This window comes from Ursus americanus, chromosome 14 (assembly GCF_024610735.1).
Source record: "Ursus americanus isolate L20-20 chromosome 14, mUrsAme1.1.p, whole genome shotgun sequence".
Taxonomy (NCBI): Eukaryota; Metazoa; Chordata; class Mammalia; order Carnivora; family Ursidae; genus Ursus; species Ursus americanus.
This window is the reverse complement of record NC_142140.1, coordinates 23,890,788-23,906,456: the sequence shown is the minus strand read 5'-3', so window position 1 is coordinate 23,906,456 and position 15,669 is coordinate 23,890,788. Positions and strand designations below refer to the sequence as shown.

General features: G+C 41.7%; 1 long non-coding RNA gene across 4 annotated transcripts in view; it reads right to left on the bottom strand.

Moving 5' to 3' along the window:
• Window positions 1–10,032, bottom strand: part of LOC148108923 (uncharacterized) — a 184,298-nt gene extending 174,266 nt beyond the window's left edge. For all 4 annotated transcript variants that reach the window (XR_015726640.1, XR_015726639.1, XR_015726638.1 and 1 more), the window contains exon 1: window positions 9,858–10,032. This is a non-coding gene — a long non-coding RNA (uncharacterized LOC148108923). The remainder of the gene's footprint in view (window positions 1–9,857) is intronic.
• Window positions 10,033–15,669: the final 5,637 nt, after the last annotated feature.

Here is a 15,669-nt window from a genome sequence, read left to right as displayed (position 1 = left end):
ATCCTCTTTTAAAAATGCACGTGTAAAGCATGGTTTGTTTTAAAGCAGCTGAAGGAGATTTTTTTTTTTTTTTTGGTCTCCCCCAGGATAACTCTCTGAGGCTGACATTTAGAGAAGAAAAATGCCCAACGAGGACCTGAGCTTTCACACACCTTGTTGCCAGGAGATACCGTAGATCACACCAGCGCAGGACAGAGGGAGCCCTAGGAACCAGTCTGCAAGTGATTAATGACAGCAGATGACCCATTCACCCCTCCCAGGCACTTCTCTACCTGGACACCTGGAATTACCCTTAGGACATATGGAGACAGAGGGGAATGAGACTACTTTCAAATCGCTTAAAGTGTATGATCACCTTCCTAGGGACTTACTTCCCCACTTCCTTGAGGTAAGTGAAGTTTTGCCTATGGAATTCTTCACTTTCTGTTACAAATACCAATTTACAATTACCCCTTCCCCACCCCCTCTGCCCCAGTGAGGAAGGAATCACAGTACAGATGTTATTAGCTTAACAGAGAGACTAAAATAAAAGAGCTTAAAGATGTACAGATCTGGTCAATCTCACTGAGCTGTAAAGCAAAGCAGCGGTTGTCATGAACAAACATTTGACCCACTTTTCAGAACCCCATGCAGCCTTATAAAGCACATTGAATGTGGTCCACCAGGATTTTGGCACTAGGCTCTATACCATCACTCAACCCCATCCCATTTTATGTGCCCACCCTGTACATTCATGATAAATCCACAACTATGTTAGGACACTACTACTGGGGTGAGTCTAGAATTTCAAAGTCTGGAAGTTCATATGAAATGGATGGTGAGAACATTCTTATCTACCACATGACACCACTCCTCTGGATGATTCAAGTAATTAAAGGACAGACTTTGCTATTACGAACCTCGTTTCTTCCTCTAGTCTTCTTAGCAATGCAGGTATCTCTTGCTTGGAATTCACTTCACTTTGCTGTCTGACTCCCTCCCCGCCCGAGCATGGTTTACTAAATTCCCTCTCATATTCTAACCCTCCCCCCATTTTTTTTAAAGATTTTTTATTTATTTATGTGACAGAGAGACAGCCAGTGAGAGAGGGAACACAGCAGGGGGAGTGGGAGAGGAAGAAGCAGGCTCCCAGCGGAGGAGCCCGATGTGGGACTTGATCCCGGAACGCCGGGATCACTCCCTGAGCCAAAGACAGCCGCCTAACAACTACGCCACCCAGGCGTCCCAACCTCCCCCCATTTTTTAAGAACAGTAAAGGTATAGATGAAGACCAAACTCTCAAAACAAACACTTCCCATTGAGACTTGAAACTGCCTAAAACACGGCATTTCCCTGCATGGTCTCTCCTCACATGGATGCAGATTGGCATCCCCGGATGAGACCAATACCTCGGTTCCTTGCAGCACCTTGTAGGAGATCAATGGCATCTGTAATCTAACATTTGTGCCTCAATGTTATTGAGTTTGCTCAGGCAAAATACTTTAAGACCGAGCAAGAGTTTTAAGAGTATTATGAACTAATGGTTTCCTGAGCCTATTGATGAACCTGTTGTACACATCACTTCACTGGTTGAAATAAAAACTGATTCCACCATTGAAATAAAATCTTTAATCTTTCCAGAAGGATTATAAAAGCAGCACGGAGAGAAAATAAGAGAACTAGATTGGAATGAACATTTTTGGTTAACGCTGGGGTCAGTTGGGGCCTCTGGGAAGTTGATGCTAAGAATGAATTAGGAGTGCATAAGGTTTATTGAAAAGTAACGTTTGTAAAAGGAAAAGGGGGGAAGTTGAATTGGGCAGGGAGGGTCAATAGATCTGGCAACCCAACAGGACTGTGCAGAGTGCAGATTGCCCTTTGGAGGAGTCTTTCATTGGGTAGAAAAGGTTAAGCCCTGTACCACTGTGCTGCTCAGTCATGAGCTGGGGCTTTCCTGGAAAGCCCGTGACCTTGGCCCAAAAGCTAGGGTCCACCAGAGGAGGAACAGCTAGAGGCTGTCAGCTAACCACACATCTTGCAGTTGAGCAAGGAGTTCTTTCTTGAAGAGCGATCTGAATTATTTGTGTCTGCTATGACTCCCAACATGATTTCATCTCTTCCTCATTGTGGAGCAGATATATGACTTAAGTTAATACAGAAGAACCTCTAATTATGCACTCTCAACATTGGGACTCTCATTGATGCAAGCTGCTATAAATATGAGCAAAGAAACACACTAGATCAAAAAGCCCATTAAATGTGGCCACAAAAGGCATTAGTGGTCTCTTTGACTTATGAGTAGAATCTTTCAGAACTGAACCTATTTGTAAGTAGAGGGGCTTTCTAGATATAGACTATGGATTCAAACAACATATTAATTTACTACCAACCAATAATAATTTAGAGTAAATTAACTTAAAGAGAACTGTCACCTTGGACAACCAAGATCAAGAAATGGGATCCATGACAGGTAAGTTATAGTGATGAAGAAAAGAAGTTCTAAGCAGAAATTGACAAACACAATCATGATGAGAAATCTTATCACATCTCTTTCAGTCACTAGTGAATCAAACATACAAAATGATTAAAGATATATAAAATATTGAGCATTATAAGTTAACGATCATTAATATCATTAATTAAAGGTTTAATCTGTGTTGATGTCCCTTATTAGAATTAGCCTTACAGAAAGTTTCAAAAACAGAAGCCAAGAGAAAAATGTAGAAATGTCTGTTCACCTTTCTGCTTTCCCTGTGGTTTCTGTTAACGTATCTTTCTTGTCTTCACAGGCTTCATACAGCCATAGCACACAAGTGCCTTGCACTCCACACACCAGACACTGACTTCACGTCTACGATCCATACGTGTGCATTCACACCAGGGCTCTCTGTCCTTGGGCCGCTCAGACTGTGCCTGCATCGTAGCTGATGGGCACCTTGGCCAGTGACACTGGTGACTGGATTTGCAGGACACAGGTCACTTGGTATTCATGCATTCAGCACTTGCACGTCTAATTACACGAGTGCTCCAAAGGTCTTTGGAACAGAGCTACGTAAGATTTTCCTAAAGTCTGAAGTTCTGAGGGTCTGACCCAGGTAAACAGAGCTTGTAAGGGAACTTAGCAGGTGGCCCAGCCCTGACTTGTACACTGGCCTGCTTTTCTACTCACGATAGCTTGTAATCGCTCTTTCTGTACAGATGTGGGGGGGTGACTTACATTTTTCAATCACCTGTTACTACATTTTATGGGAGAAAATTCATGTCTGAAGTTCTCTCTTGTGACTGTTGATGAGTCTGATTTTGTTTTTAAGTTTAGTGTAAAGAATCTACGTAGAACCTTGTCTTCCACATAAAGAATATGACTTTTTAAATATTCATGGGTCATTTACAAAAATTGGCCACACTCTAGCTCACAAATCACTAAAAACAAAAATAAAGATAACCGTAAAGAGCTAAAATTTGTATTCCACATACAAATATATATTCACATACTGTTAACAATTAAAATAGATCTCAATGACAAATATTTAACTAACACCCAGTCCCCCCAAACATTAGTAAGAATATCAGTCATCATTCCAACAGGAAACAGATGGTTAATTCAAATTAGGACAATCCAAGGAGGGCTTAACGAAGGGGATATTTGAAAGATGTGGACAGATGTAAGGAAACCACAAGGAATAGTACAGTACCCCAGGGTTAATAAGAGTGGAATGGTTACTTTCCCTAGGTCTGAAGAGGCAAGATTCAGGAAAGATAATCAGAGCTTAGAAGAAACAAAATCATGTGAGAGGGCAACCTTGAGAAGAGAAGTGACCTGAGATTGAGATATAGCCAACCCGAGGTCTTAAATAGACGGCAACATTGACTCTATTCCTAGTGCGTTTGCAGCCACTTTATCTGAGCCACAGCACACCATAGACAATGCCAGTTCTTCAGAAGGCTGGAAAACCAGTAGGTCCCTTTAACATTTCTCAGGAGGCCCAAGCAGATAATATGGAGGTGACCTCAAGAATTTTATCTCTTTCTTTTCAGCAGAAAGAAAGACCTCTTCAGTGCCAGCTTTCTGGTGAGGCAGATAAGGACGGTCCAAGACAACAGTGTCTATATCAAGATGGCCACCATGTCTGCTGGCCAGCTGCCTTTGGGGCAGGAAGTTGACTTCAGGTTTTAGGAAAAAATGCTTGGCTTTGGATTCTTTTCCACTGAGATTGGACAATCCAAACTGTGATCTGAATACTTGCCGTTTTTACCCTAGAAAAAAATATCTTCTAGGACTTTCCTACAGTATCATTAAATTCAAGCTGTACCATCAAACTATCACCTCCAGTTTCAAACTTTTAGATTCATCCAGGTTTGACTGAACACTGACTTTGAGGGCAGTAGTTCTTTATATAGGCCACCCTGATGCCCACATTCACTTTCTTCAGGAACACAGAACTTACTTTAAAATCACAATAAACTTTTGTAACAAGTCATCTCCAAACATTCTTACAATGCTACTGCTTCCTCTCCATGCGGTCATCAATTACACCCGGCAGCTACAGAGGCAGCCTCCCATAATTCCTGGAGTGTGGCAGCTTGGAACTTTCAGTACTAATTCATTCTGCATTAGTGCTTAGCAGCAAAAAATCTTGACTCCTGGCACGGAGAAGTAAATTATTCTTGGAGTACTATTCTTTGATGCTTTGAGTTTAATTACCTTGTAATTTCCAGGTCATGTTATTACCATGAAGTTACATGATTTTGCAAATTTATTTACAGCCTATAAAACGAAAATGACTTTGGAAATGAATGTTACTAAATTGGCTCCTTGTAAATAGCTCTTCTGTTGTTGTTTAAAAAGAAACAAAAAGCTTTCCTAGAGGAAAATGTGGCCTGCTCAGATGCCTAATATTTTAAAAATGAAGGATCAGAATCTTGAGTGAAATATGTGAGGTCATTCAAACAGAGGTCAGGGATCTCTGCATGGTCAGGCAGGCAGGCAGCAGGCAGCAGGCAGCAGGCAGCAAGAAGACCAGTAAGATAAAGGGGGTAGGATAAAAAAGAATGGTCATACCAGGGCCAGGAATTTGGTCAAAGTCTGAAATATCGTTACTATTTAGGATCCAAGGGCCAGAGGTTTATAAGCAATTGACAAGTTTTGTTCAATGGAAATTGACAAAGGTCAGGGAGGACCTGTCTATTGCACTTAGTAGACACTAGTCTATCCTGTCCACAGTATGTTTGTATGACCAATAAAGTGAGGCATGATTGGTCTCTAGAGAGTCAAGACTATTTCCTTCCTTTCTCATGCCTACTTAATCTGATTCCTAATTTTTAAGATCAGTAGCAAGAAACTTGGCCTCCCAAGAAGGGAAGATTTGCTGAAATTTAAGGATGTTGACGGGTCTACTTTCAGAGGGGATAAAGGTCACGTCATATGTGGGCCTGGCTTCTCTTTCTTTCTTGTCCCCAGAGGGTAGGTAAGAGCCTAGAGCTTTTCCTACAGGGCCTGCCATTTCTCAGTCCCTCCTTAGATGCTCTCTTTCCTTCCTGCTCAGTGGCTTTGGAAGGGAACCTAGTCCAGCTTGATCCAGCAACACTGCCCGTTGTTGGTAGTCATTGGCCATCACTTATCTCATGGTAAGTGAACCAGAGTCTTTGAGCATTTGGGGACATGGAGCAGAGAGTCAGAGCCATCCTCACAACCTGCTTTATCTGAGGTTGATTGGGCCTAACCAGCTTTGGAGAAAGGAGACTTCTATTTGGTCAACTGTGTTACTAAAACTCTGCCTTGGCATTTAGGTTCAAATACAATAACACCTAGTTACCCTGTCACTGGTAAACGTCCCTAGGCATGTATCTCTTGGGAGGACCTCATGGGGAAAATGGCTGGGTGGCCCAAGGCAGACTTTGTGTGTTTCTTGGGTCCCTGGTCACAGGAACGACATGTAGCACATCGGACCATCCCAAAGCCCAACAGCCACTGACTGAGGGTCAGTGTATGGGTGGATGGTCAATTTCTTTGAAAAGATGGCCTGTTTTTCTTAATCTGTATTCTCTCTAAGGACCTTTCCCCTGCCTCTTGTGCCTTTCCCTTCTCTCTATTCTCTCAGCAACGTGTGTACTACTTTTTCCCCAAATAACTACTGGCTACTCTACATTATTTCCTCTTTCTCACCCCTTGACTCTCCTAAGCAATATCAAAGAATACTCAAACAGAACACTTTACTGCCTATTAAAGAAAAAGGATGTGCTAATCTATGAGTAAACTGTGTCCACCATCAGCCAACAACTGATTATCCTCTGACTGATACTGACCATTTTGACTGAAATGCCTAACAAGAGTTCCTAGGTCGTAAACTTTGGCATTTTCAAATTTTCAGTGACCTGAAGCAAGGCAACTCTTGCTTTTAAATGGCATTACATGTTAAAAAAAAGTTTCTAAATGTTTAAAAGGTGACAGTATGGGATCCATGTGTTGTCAAATAATAATTTAAGATGAATAAATATTTTATGCATATTGTTCTATTTACTTTTGGCCCACATTCCAGAAACAGTAAGCACTCCGTATACATAGTAACTGCTGGAACAGAAATGCATGACATATTTAGCAGCTTGATGTTTTATTAACGTTAAGCCAGCTGGTGGCGGTTTGGTAACTGAAGTTATATCCCAAGTCCCTTAAAAGGCTGTTATGTTGCACTGCACTGGAGGCAAAACAAACAAACAAACAAACAAACAAAAAACACGTCATGTGGATTTAGGCTACAGGCACCAGTTACCCTAATTCTTGTTAACCTTCAGGCTAGAATTTTATTTGGTAGCTACGTTTTACACTGCACTGGCTATAGATTTTGCAATTTCTGTACTTCTGAAAACTAGTTTTTAAGAAACATAAAATTATGTTCCACTAAAGAAAAGTGTAAATTCATTGACTCTCTATAGCCGAGGACCACAGCTGCGGTTGCCAAAGACAAATCTAAATATGGGATGATAGGAATTATCCTATCTACCTACCTCCTCAGAAAATTAAAAGCTGTTATGATAATGAATAAACTATGCTCTCTTCCATTAAATCAAGCACCACCCCCCCATTTTAAAGATTTCCTTATTTGAGAGAGAGAGAGAGTGTGCATGAGTGGGGGTGGAGGAGAAGGACAGAGAGAGAGGGAGAGAAATCCTCAAGCAGAATCCCTGCTGAGTGTGGAGCCTGATGTGGGGCTCGATTCCGGGACCCTGAGATCAAGACCTGAGCCGAAACCAAGAGCAGAACACTCAACCGACTGGGCCATCCAGTCGCCCCAATTGAGCCCCTTTTAATTTAACGAATACATGTAATCATTACATTATGTTGATTTGGTATGTTTACGTAAGTACGATAGGATTACAGAGGAGAAGCACCTAACTTTGACTAGTGAGCTGAATGGCAGACATGAGGTGATGTTAATGGTTACTGAAAGACCTCACAGAGGAGGTGATACTGAGGCTGAATCATGAGAAATGGTTGAAGATTGCCAGGTGAACAGCAGGGAAAAGAAACATGGACCACCTATACCAAACAAGGGGAGGGGAAATGGTCTATACAAATGTTAGAGTACTCTATTAGAAACATCTATAAACATCCGCAGTTCATGGTCTCTTCTAGAGAGACTGTCCCCACCTCTGCTCGGGAAAGGGTAGTTCTGTATGCCTGCAACCGGCTCAGCTCATGCTGATTGGGTCAAAGATGGATACCTTACCCAGTACATGGTTGCTAAGTAACCAGTCAGATGGTCTTCAGAGAACTTGAACTAACTGACCAGAGATACTTGAGCTGAAAAGTTGAGACAAGGGCAGTCATATTAAGCCATCTGTGGTGACTATATGAGGCCATGTGCAAGGCAAGAAAGGAGAGGAAGCCTGTTCAGAGGTAAGCAAGAACTGAACAGACTCATGGGAAAAGGCAGTGATTAAAGAACCACATGTATTCTGTTTCCTGTCTTTTGTATTAGTCAAAACACACCAGGTCACATTATAGCAGGGGATGGCAAGCTACACCCCTTGGGACAATCTTGCCTAGGGTCTGTTTTTGGATAGCCTGAACTAAGAATTGTTTTTACAATTTTAAGTGTCATAAAGAAGGAAATGGAGAAGAATCAACTACCTATGTGGTCTGCAAAGCTTTTATAGAAAAGGTCTGCCAACCCTGCACTATAGTAATAACCATCACCAAAACTCAGAAGCTTATAACAAGATATTGCCCCTCCCCTTGGAGCTTTGGGCCAAGTCTCCTTACTCAGGGAAGAAGGCTGACACAATAGCCACCATGCCGAGCACTGTCAAACCCTGTGGAAAGTCTTGCAACAAAGATTAAGTGTTTCAGTCTGGAAGTGGCCCACATCACAACCACGTAAAACACACTGGCCAGAACTAGCCGTACAGACCCATTTAGATACCAGGGGAAATACAACGCCCACCATGTACTACGAAGGTAAAGGACCGGAAATGTATGATAAACAATGCTGAAGACCAAAAGAGATGTTGAAAATTGTTGTATCCACACCTGAACTCTTTTCAGGCAGGTTCTGTTCCTTAGAATGACAAGATCCTTGAATACAGAGGAACTGCAGGAGAGGAGCTATAAAGTCAGGTGGAAGTCAGATCAGGAATGGTCTCGTACACCGTGCTGAAAAGTTAATAGCTTTTTTTTCTGTGTTCGATGGCAAGTCTTAATGGATGTCAGTTAATAGGAAAATGGACAACTATTAGTTTTAACCAAGGAGTTAGAGGATTAGACCAGGATTTTAGAAATATCACTCTAGCTACCATATGGAAATAAAAATTGGAAGATTTATTAAGTAAATTAATGAGTCAAAACCGGGGCCCAGTTGGAAGCTACTGCAGTGAAGAAGGCAAGAGTAAATGTGGATCTGAAATAAAGTCGCATACTGGCGAATGAGCAAGACACCTAGACCGAAACAAAGGCGTAAGAAGGCTTTACAAGACTTGTTACTAAGAAAAGTGGGACGCAGTAATGAGTGGGAAACCTTGGACAAAAAAGTGAGTGTTGAGACTAATAATTTAGATAAGAAGGTGGAAGAGAAAATAGTTCCCAGGCCCTGTCCATCATGCGTGGTCTCTGAAGATTCTAAGATTAACTTCTGACCTAATAACCTGACAACATTCCTCTTTCCCCGAACTTTCATTTCTAGGTCCGTAAGGAATAAACTTCAAATCCTTTCTTACTGTTCAAACTGTGATCCTCCAGGGGCGCTTCTCATATTTCTTGATTTCTTATGAGCCGGTGGATAGCATTTCTAGATTTCGACATGGCAATCCACCACTCTGAAATGAATTGTGGCATGCAGCCAAGAACCCCGTTGATCTATTTCTTCAGTGCATCCTGACCACTAGGGCCTCAGTTGCTTGTCGGGAAATCGGGCATGTGAGAATGGAAAAAGTTTACTTTGTGGCAGCTTAGCTCATATTTCTCTCTGGAATAAACTGGAGATGAAGTTTAACGTTTAACGGTAGCTAATTAAACAAGTTAAAGTATAGGAGGCAGATGGAAACATAGATGATTAAAAAAAAACAGATTGAACACAGTTCTTTTGGGATATGCTAACGATGCAGGCTTACGCAATGGAAATCAGAGGCACAATTCGTGGGAAGCAACTGATCTCAGACGCCTGCACAGGAATTGATGGAAATGCATTAATGTACCATTACTGTGGCAATTTCCATAGTTCACTGAACTATGTACTACTAATGAGGGTCAAAACATTGAACATGTTGCTTAATGTCCCTGAACACATGTATTATAATGTAATATCAATAAACCATGTATTGCATATATTCTTCAGTGTTTCCAGACTTCGTGGTCCTCTGTAAGCTGTATTGGTGATGTCACTCACCTGTCATTTCCCTTTGGTGCCTGTGCTGATCATTTGTCTGGTTGCTCTCAGATCCATTCCTACACTTTCTCTGTTCTGCTTTGTACCACAGGAAGTCGGTGGCTGCAAACTTCAATTCTCACACTCCTTTGCTAACTCGTTTCTGGCCAGGTTCATCCAATGGGAGGCAATGTTGACAGACTGGAGGGCAGGAAGAAAGGAGCAGGCAGTATAATTCCCCTCCATACAGCATCTTGTCAGTGGCTGTATATCCGGCATATTCCAAGTTCCTGCTAGGTTCACATTCCCTCTGTGTTCGTCATTCCCTTTGGGAAAACTCGGTGTTAGCTCCAGCTTACAGTGAGTAGCACCTTCTCCAGACTCCACCTTTCATCTGACAGTCTCAGCCATGTAGTCCCCTGGGCCAGCTCCTCCTCCAGCTTCCAGCTCTACCCAGGCATCCCTGACCCCTGAATTCTAACACCATCCCCTCTCTTACTCTCTCCTGGTCTAGCCATAGCAGCACCTTCCTGTAATTGTTAAATTCTGGGCTGACCTGCCTTTCCCTGTTCACTCTCAGTTCTTTCAACATCTCCATAACTAGATCACCTATATTGAGATATAAATGACAAATGAAATTGTCATGTATTCAAATTATAACATCTATAAATATATTAAATATACATAATATATTAAAAGTGCACAGTGTGACAATGTGAGAAGATTCCCACGACAGAGCTCATTACCCCTAGATCCCTATATTCAGCCCCTTCTATTGAGTACCTGGGAAGGGTTCTCTATATGGTCCGTGAACATGGACGAGAGCTTCCAGGGGACACCTGGAGTTATGAGGCTAAGTCACAGGCATAAAGGGACATGAGTCTGAATCAGGCGCTGGGGAAGGAAATACTGAACTTCAGAGGATTTCTTGCTGAATGGATGCTTCAGAAGAGAGATGAGAAAAGGCCCTGGTTGGGCTCTTTTTCCACTTCCTGCCCCAGCATCTCCTCCTCCAGCTTTTGATATTCTCAGGGTGCAAAATCTCGAGCAATAATGGAAAACCCATTAACAATCCTATACTCCACATCCTCACACTAAAACACACCCTAAGAGAAAACTTGGCTGCTTCCTCTGAGAATAAAATTGAAAAAAGGAGAGATATTAATAGATTAATAAATTATTGAGAGCTAAATCAGTGTGTAAACAACATCCCTTAAAAGCAATCTTCTGATGACTTTTGTAGGACTGAAAAATGAGCTTATCTAACCTCCGTTAAGCTGCGTGACTCTGGATATGTTTGACTCTTGTTTCCCCCAGACAGGAGAGAGCAATATGTTTTGCTAGAATCAGAGGGCTTATAACATCCAGGCAATGTGAAAGCAGAACAGGAACAAAGAGACCGTGGAGCCTAAAAGTTCAACTTGTAGGCTCATGAGTTTGGGTGAGCCTGGGTTTGGATTCTAGCTCTTCTGCCTACTGATGATATGACCTTGAACAAATTATTTGAATGTCTGTGACTCCCTTCTCTTAACTGTGAAATGGGGATTATAGCACCTATCTCGCTGAGTAGTTTTGCAGATTAAATGAGATAAATGTCCTAAAGTATTATCAAAATACCAGGTCTGATTCTCAGCAAGATCTAAGGAAAAAGAGCTGGAGAAACAGGAAGGCTTAGTGTCAGTGATTCTTAACCCTTGGAATGAGTAAGAATCATTGAGAGAGTTTGTTAAACAGGTAGAATGTCGGGCCCCCCAAATTCTGATTCAAAAGGTCTGAAGGTGAACCCTGAAAATGTGAAGTTTTAGTAGATTCATACCCAGGAGATTTGAATGCCTCTGGACCACAGATCTCACTATTTGAAACACTCTCATTTTTCCTTCATTCTCTACCCATTTGCAACATTTCCTTTGAATCCACCAATTTCTTTACATGAGTGATTCATCTGAATTCTAAAGTTGTTTTCTTAATATATCATGGTAGTCAGGAAAACAGAAGGGAAGTCAGACAGCCTGGACATTAATAATGGGTTAGCTGTTTAATGACCATGTAGCTTTGGTCAGGTCACTTCTTCACTTGAAACATTAGTTTTCTCATCTTAGAAATCGGAAATAATATTCGTCCTATTTTTCTCTCAGGGTTTCTAAAAGGAGCAATGGAGCAAAAGATATAAGAGCATTTTTTAAACTAGAAGGCACTATACCAACGTGAATTATTATATGGAGTCAGTCTGATCACAGTCTCAATTCCCTGAGTTATAAACATGAGTTTCATTTTTTCATTTTTTCTTTATTTGTTACTAACTGTCCTTTGTCAAATCTCACCTTTTTCATTATAGAGAAGCTCTTTTAATATCTCTCATTTCAACTCCATGACCCTCCAGTCATTTTTAATTATTCAGTTAGTCTCACGTAAGTTGAGATTCAGTCCTTCCTATCTTCAATCCAATAGTCTATTCAGCTTAAAGGGTCTTCCTCTCCCCCAACACAGGCTTAGACTTGGGGACCAGAAATTTGGAGTGAAGCGGGTGTTTCACACACCTTGCATCCCATCCCAAACCCTGCCTTTGCTCATCTGCTCTGGGGCAGGGTAGGAGATAAACTAAAGTTTGTGTGTGTCCTTCTGTCTCAGCACCATGAAGAATTGGCTATTCTCTTTGTGGGCAGGAATGACCGCTTCTGAATGTGAGTGTCCCTTTGCCACATTGACTAGATTCCTCTTTCCTTTCTCTGTCTCATGAAAGGTGACAGCGCATGGCACCTGAAGAGTCACAGGATGCTGTGCAGGCTCCGAAAGGCCAGCTCGGTGTGATACTCAAACCCAATACCCCCTTCCCTGCTATTGATTATTTTTCACCGGATTTGCCCATATTTCCTTGCCGGTGCCATCAAGGTACATCCCTTCGACACAGCCGGTTTGCCCTCGACGTATGTAGTCTCCACTAAATCTGAACACCCCGTTCTCATCTTTTCTCCACACCTCAGTTCTGGTGGCCCATGGGCATAGAGCAGCTCCATCTCACAGACAGACTACTCCACTAACTCTCTACATTTATTCTCCGGTAATGCCTTTTCTCCCACGTTGAGAGCACAAGCAGAAGCAGTGAGTCTGATTACTTGGGATATAAGCAAGTGCGGAAGGGGTTGCCTCTCTTCCTTCTCACAAAGCTTAGAAACTTCCTAATGTGATTTGCTCAGTGGAAAGGATCTAGTCTGAGAAGGCCACATACTATTTGATTCCAGTCATACGACACTTCGAAAAAGCAAAACTATAGAGACAGTGAAAATATCAGTGGTTGCCAGGGGCTCAGGGATCGGGGCGCAGGAAGTAAGGAGATTTTTAGGTCAGTGAAAATATTCCGTATGATACCGTAATGGAGGATAAATGACAATGCATTTGTCAGAATGTACAGAACTGTACCACACAGAACTCTAATGGAAACTACAGTTTCTAATTAATAATGTGTCAATTTTGGTTCATCAATTGTCACAAATATATCACACTGAGGCAGGATGTTAATAATAATGGAAACTGGGCAGAAAAGAAACATGTGAATTCTCTGTACATTCTCGCCAATTTTCTGTAAAACTTAAACTATAAATAAAGTTTAAATAAATAAAGTCTAAATTTTTTAAAACAGGAAGGCAATGATAATCAACTTGTTATTTTATACAGGAGTTCTTGAAAAGCGTTAGTTGGTGTGTTTGGGGAGGAAAAAAGTCAGTGAACAGTGCTAGTGGTGGAGTTGAAAGATAAATGAAGTATTTTGCATGTTACAAGAGAACTCTGCTGGCATCAGGAAATCCTAGCTCTGCCATCTTGCTGGCTGTGGGACCTTGGACAGGTTAATTAATCATGCTGGGTTTATATTTCCTGCCTCTAAATTGGAGCTAATAACAGAAGACTCAGAGAGTTGCCATGAAAATCAGATGAGAGAATACATGAAAAGTTCTAAGCATTGTGATGGGCTTAAAAAGTGGTGGAGATGATGGTCATGAAGATGGTGCCCAGAGAAAGAAGGATAGGAAGAAGAGAAGGAAGAAATAACCGACTTGAGGGTAAAAGAGGAATATGGCAGGTTTTTCATATTCAATTATGATCATTACTTAACTGTCGGCAACCTAAGACTCTCAATTCAAGTATAACCCTATGGGTGAGGAAAATGATAGGAAAAATACAGAATCTTTAAAAATAATTTCAAATTGTGTATGAATCATATCGAAATTCTTCCCCTGCATAGCAGAGAGGGGGAAAAATCCACTTAATGAAGACTTAAGTAAAAAGAAAAATAAATCTCTGAGTATTTTCCAACTGAAATAAGTTTTAGGAGAAAGCTGATATTTTGCCTTAGTTTCCACCTTTACATTCACTTTAAATATCCCTAAAGAAGAGTTCAAACCTAATGAGGACATATCATAGTTTACATGGTTTTTTGTTTATTTGTTTTGTTTTTTTTTTTTTAAGAATTCTACTTGATTCTTCTACAATTTATTTTCCTCCCTGATCCGAATGATATGCCAAATAGGAGCTGAGGAGCCAGGTAGAATGCCCCAGTTTCCACAGCAAGGGCTGAAAGCTTTAATTGTCTTAAATGAAGAGTCCTGTGCCCTGGATTTGCTGGAGAACCTCTATTTTAAGCGACTCCTCTTATTATTCTGTTTCAGGGACTCTTCTTCAAAGCCCTGATTTTGCCTAGATGCCAAACTGCAGGAAGTCATAAGATCTCGGGCTGCATCAGGCCTAGTATTTAAAATGCCAGAGAAGACTTAGCATTTTAATAGAGAAGACTTAGAAACGCATTACCTCATTTGACTAGGGAGAAAACTGAGGCCAAGAGTTGGTGCACAGGGGGGCCTGGGTGGCTCAGTCGTTAAGCGTCTGCCTTCGGCTCAGGGCATGATCCCAGGGTCCTGGAATCGAGCCCCACATTGGGCTCCCTGCTCAGCGGGAAGCCTGATTCTCCCTCTCCCACTCCCCCTGCTTGTGTTCCCTCTCTTGCTGCCTCTCTCTCTGTCAAAATAAATAAATAAAATCTTAAAAAAGAAGAGTTGGTGCATAGTTCACTACAAGCCCCACAGTTAGTATTTGATAAGCCAAGTTTTATACCCAGGTCCATGTGACTTCAGAGATCACACCTTTCACCACACATTTTAATTTCTGGGTTCTTGAACCCCAGCACCCAGTGGTTCAGCCTTTGGGATGAATCCCGTTCCAAAAGCACAACTCAGTGGGCAAAATTAATTTAAAGAGAATCCCATTCTTTGCTTAAATCTATCACAAAGTCCCAAATCCTCCTTCTTCTCCTACACTCACAGCTAACAACTATCTTGCAGGGACCCATCAAACTAAACTCCCAACTCCTCCTTCATCCCAGGCCAAAGTGTTTCCTTTTCTTTTCCTCACTCACTTTGGTTAAGTAGATCAGCTCACCCTTTCAAGGCTAAACCTTTATGTTTTCCTTCCTACTTCCCATTTCCCTCTTTACTCCAACCCCACCCGCCCAGCCCTGTTCCCCCAACTCTGTATCCTTGAAGCTCAAGGAGCCTGTCTGCGAAGTCATAGCTTCCCTAAGCAAAACCCACTTAGAACCTTTTAATTCAAGCAAACATAGGAAGGAGAAAAGAGGGGAACATTCTCAAACTGTAAATGCTAATATTTTGCCTTTCTTCACACTTGTGAGACCTCCTAAGTCAGGTCCTATGTCCCACTCATTTCTAAATCTCTCAGGCAGTTTCTTGTTGCTATCCTAGATTACGATGCAAGGGACAATCCCACTTCTAACATTGTGTATTCAGGCCTTTGTGGTAAAGCCTCATGCCCACGGAAATTTAGGAAA